This window comes from Cebus imitator, unplaced genomic scaffold, assembly GCF_001604975.1.
Source record: "Cebus imitator isolate Cc_AM_T3 unplaced genomic scaffold, Cebus_imitator-1.0 Scaffold182, whole genome shotgun sequence".
In the NCBI taxonomy this organism is placed as follows: Eukaryota; Metazoa; Chordata; class Mammalia; order Primates; family Cebidae; genus Cebus; species Cebus imitator.
Genome location: NW_016107497.1, coordinates 582,731 through 587,014, shown reverse-complemented (window position 1 = coordinate 587,014; position 4,284 = coordinate 582,731). Strand labels below are relative to the sequence as shown.

The 4,284-nt window shown below is 38.6% G+C and overlaps 1 pseudogene; it reads left to right on the top strand.

Moving 5' to 3' along the window:
• Positions 1-1,491: 1,491 nt before the first annotated feature.
• LOC108316160 lies at positions 1,492-2,640 on the top strand (annotated as a pseudogene).
• The last annotated feature ends 1,644 nt before the right edge of the window (positions 2,641-4,284 follow it).

Genomic DNA, 4,284 nt, shown 5'->3' with positions numbered 1-4,284 from the left:
TGAAAGGGAATTGCTTTCAAGACATTTTGGAGCAATTCAGTGGCTACCAGAAGATTCCACTGCCCAGCAGGAAATGATGGCCTTCAGAGTTATAACCCCCTTCAAATGACTATAACAAAAGTTCTAAAGGGTTTTTCTCACTGTGTTACTATGCACTGCGTCTCATTAGGCTACCTACGGCGCGGTAGTTACAGAAAGACTTGACAGATCTAAAATGTCACTACAATCACTTTTACCAAGTGCTGTCATCCATGCTTAGTCTCCTTTTAGTTTTGTGGAAGGAAATGTGGAAAGGCCATAAAGGTCTTTCTTAATGGGAACAAGCAATTTGGTCTCAGCTCTAAAATAAGGACTTTGTTAAGCTCTGTGAGCATCTTGACAGAAATTCACCCTGGTGAACACAGTATTTATTAAAATAAAGGTCATCTTATCGCCATGCATCCACCTGCTCAATAGTACATGTGAAATGTAGCTCTTTCTTAGGATAAGTATTTGTATAGCAAAACATAAATATGAAAATAGGCAGATATATCAAGCAGGTGGAAGGCAGAATATTAATACAGAAATGTGTACATTTGTGGACAAGTCCTCATGCTAATAATAAACCCCAGAATTCAACCCCAGGTTAAATTATTCTACCATAAATGGGATGTTATGTTCTACAGGTTTGCCTATAGAGAAACTGCTCCTGTAAAAATGAAGATAGAGTCAGAAAAGAATATTCACTGCCTGTGGAATATTCAGTTCAGGAGACAGGAAAGTGAAGGGTTCCTGTAAGCATGCACACTTTCTCCTTGCAAATTACTGATTGGCACCCTGGAAAAAATGGAGTAAGGGATTAGAGAAAGGCAAGTGATATTGCCAGATAATTTCCTTTCCTATTTCAGAACACACACATTCAAGAACAGAAAAATGTTTCTTTCATTCACCATATGACCCAACTAAAATGGGCTGTTTTGTTGTTTTTAGAACTTCAAGAGATAAACAAAATCACAATGTTCTTTTGTGCAGATTTGTTTAACAAACAAATATAGCATTAACTCTGTGTCAGACATTATTTTAGGTGCTTTTCAAACACTGATTAACTTTACCATTGCAACAACCATAGGTTGAATGCACCACATATAAGGCAATTGAGGCACAAAGTGGTTAAATACTTTGCCCATCATCATACAGATAGCTAGCAGCAAAGACTGGATTCAGACCTAAAATGTATGTCTCTGGCAGCCTTGCTCTAAACATGATGCTTCCTTTCCAATGAGTTTATTTTTTATTTTGGCTAGTCATTAATCATAGTCAAATTTCACAAGAACATGGTTACTCTTTACATAGAATTAATCTGTGTATCTGCTCTCTTGAATGTAAAATTCTTAATAAATTTAGGTTCATGTAATATCAACCAAATTTATTAAAAACAGAGCCAGGCCTGTAGCAGAAAATGAAACCCTAGTGTTCCAGACAGAGATCATGGTTGATACTAGCCAGCCATGGATGAAGTGCAAGACCAGAAACACAGTGGAGCAAATGCGTAAAGACAAATTCTTCTACAACTTTTGTAATAGACCCATCCTTTCTCATTGGAATACCACCTGGCTGTGCTACGAAGTGAAAATGAAAACAAAGGACTCCTCAAGTCCCACTTTGGTTGCAAAGATCTTTCAAGGCCAGGTGTATTCCAAGCCTGAGCACCACCCAAAGACAAGATTCCTTCATTGGTTCCACAGCTGGAAGCTGCATCATGACCAGGAGTACATGGTTACCTGGTATGTATCCTGGAGCCACTGTACAGTGTGTGCAAGGAGTGTGGCAGAGTTCCTGGCCAAGGATGGCAAGGTCACCCTGACCATCTTCATTGCCCTCCTATTCTACTTCTGGGACCCAGATTACCAGGAGGGGCTTCACAGATTGTGTCAGAAAAGAGATAGTCCACATGCCACCATGAAGATCATGAATTACCACGAATTTAAACACTGTTGGGACAATTTCATGTACAACCAAAGAAAGCTGTTGAGCATTGGAATAAACTGCCTACACATTAAACATTGCTGTGCATCACACTGGGGGAGGTTTTCAGATGGATCCAGGCACATTCACTGACAACTTTACCAATGACCCTTCGGTCCTTGGACAGCACCAAACCTACCTGTGTTAAGAGGTGGAGCGCACCTGGACATTGGCATCTGGTTGTTGCTGGACCAGCACGGGGCATCATACTAAACGAGGCTTCAAATAGTGTCAGTTTCCTTGAAGGCCGCCATGGAGAGCTGTGCTTCCTCGACCTGATTTCTTTTTGGAAATTGAACCTGGCTCAGCACTACAGGGTCACCTGCTTCATCTCCTGGAGCACCTACTTCAGCTGTGCCCAGATGGTGGCTAAATTCCTTTAAGAGAACATGCATGTGAGCCTGAGCACCTTTGCTGATCTCATCTGTGATCATCACAGAAGATATAAGGAGGGCCTGCGCAGGCTGGACAGGGCTGGGGCCCCAATTTCCATATGAAATACAGTGAGTTTAAGCACTGCTGGGACACCTTTGTGGACCACCAGAGACGTCCCTTCCAGCTCTGGGAGAAAGTAGATGAGCACAGCCAAACAACAGTCGGAGGCTGCAGGCCATTCTCCAGAATCAGGGAAACTGAAGGATGAGTCTCAGTCTCTAAGGAAGGCAGAGACCTGAGTTGAGCAGCAGAATAAAAGATCTTCCAAGAAATGCATACAATCAGTTCACCACCGTCTCCAGCTGTTCTCAGGCACCAGCAAAGCAGTGCACTCCTGACCAAGTAGATTCTTTTAAAAATTAGAGTGAATTACCTTTAATCAAAAATTTATGTTATGTTTCAAGAATACAAAAGTAAAATTGTGCTCAATACACTCAGAAAAGTTTCAAACATAAAAAGAACAGAACCAAAGTAATATTTATTTTCACATAAAGTGTACATGCAGAGAATATATATTCACACTCTGATAATGAATAGTGTGGATTCATTTTCAGATGATTCACTGTCAGATGGATATTGATCAATACATATTAATACAAATATTTTGTAATTAGCAAGATTAAAGCATCTTACTATTACAGAATATTTATATGACAACAGATAGCTTGTCTGTAAGCTTGGTTAATACCAAGACATATAGCTGCTCAAAGAATGTAACAAATGAATGAAATATAGCGTTATAATAAAACTTTATTCATCATACCTTTGTCATTTATTAACTACCTACTATGGGGTTAAGGAGATTATATACATTTTCTGCTCTCCTATCTGTAACACTGAAAATCACATGCCATTACTGCTATGTTGCATAGGAAAAAAGTAAATGTTATATAACTCTAAGATGTTGTATAACTTGGCCATGATCACATGGTGTTTAAGTGACAGGGCTGTAATATAAACCGAGCTCCATCCATCACTGCCCTTTGGAGTTAGTTTAAAGGGAGTACTTTTTTTCTGAGTGCCTTTTACAAGAAAACCCATGGGTTGAATATGAACTTCACCTGGATTATCTCAGGACAAGTTTGATTTTTATTCCTATTATAATTTAATAAATGTGGAACAGTTAAAATCCTATATTATTTCTTTTTCCTTTAATAATTATAATCCATTAGACCAGAGACCTTTTCAGAGGGATAATATTACATTTTCCTCTTTAATGAAACACAATCATGGTAGTTTAATTTTAGAATAAGACAAGACAAGCTTCCCACACAGCCTGCTTCCCAAATAAAGCTACCAAATTACCTGTTGAATTTGGTTAAATCTTATTGAAGCTTAGTATTACAGTTTTTATGCTGTGAACAGTTCAGAGACATAACTCCAGAATATATAACCACTTTAAAACCTGGAGCCCTTTTTCAGGCTTTCTTATAGATCATCCCATGGGATATAACCAACTAGTCCTGTTTGAGTTTCAAGCTTTATTTAGAATGGATGGCTTCATCCACTAAATTGTGCAAGAGATAAAGAGATACCCTTTCTTGTTTCTGTTGACATGTTTCAGTCAAGTAGATAGAAACCAACTCATGAGAGGGAACTCTCATTACTGTGATATATTGAGGAGCCAGAACACTGTGAAGCTGCTTAAATTTTATCTTTTTCTTTAGCCCACACTGCTTTCTAAGAAGAAATCCCTTACTTTTCTCTTTGCCTGTGAAGGAAACCACTGTGCTTAGTTGAAACTTTATTTGCAAATTCTCAGAACAAATTTGTGGTTATTGTTCACTTAAAGGTTTCAAGAGAACTCAAGATGCCATGTTTGAAATATAAAATGAGCTAAAGGCA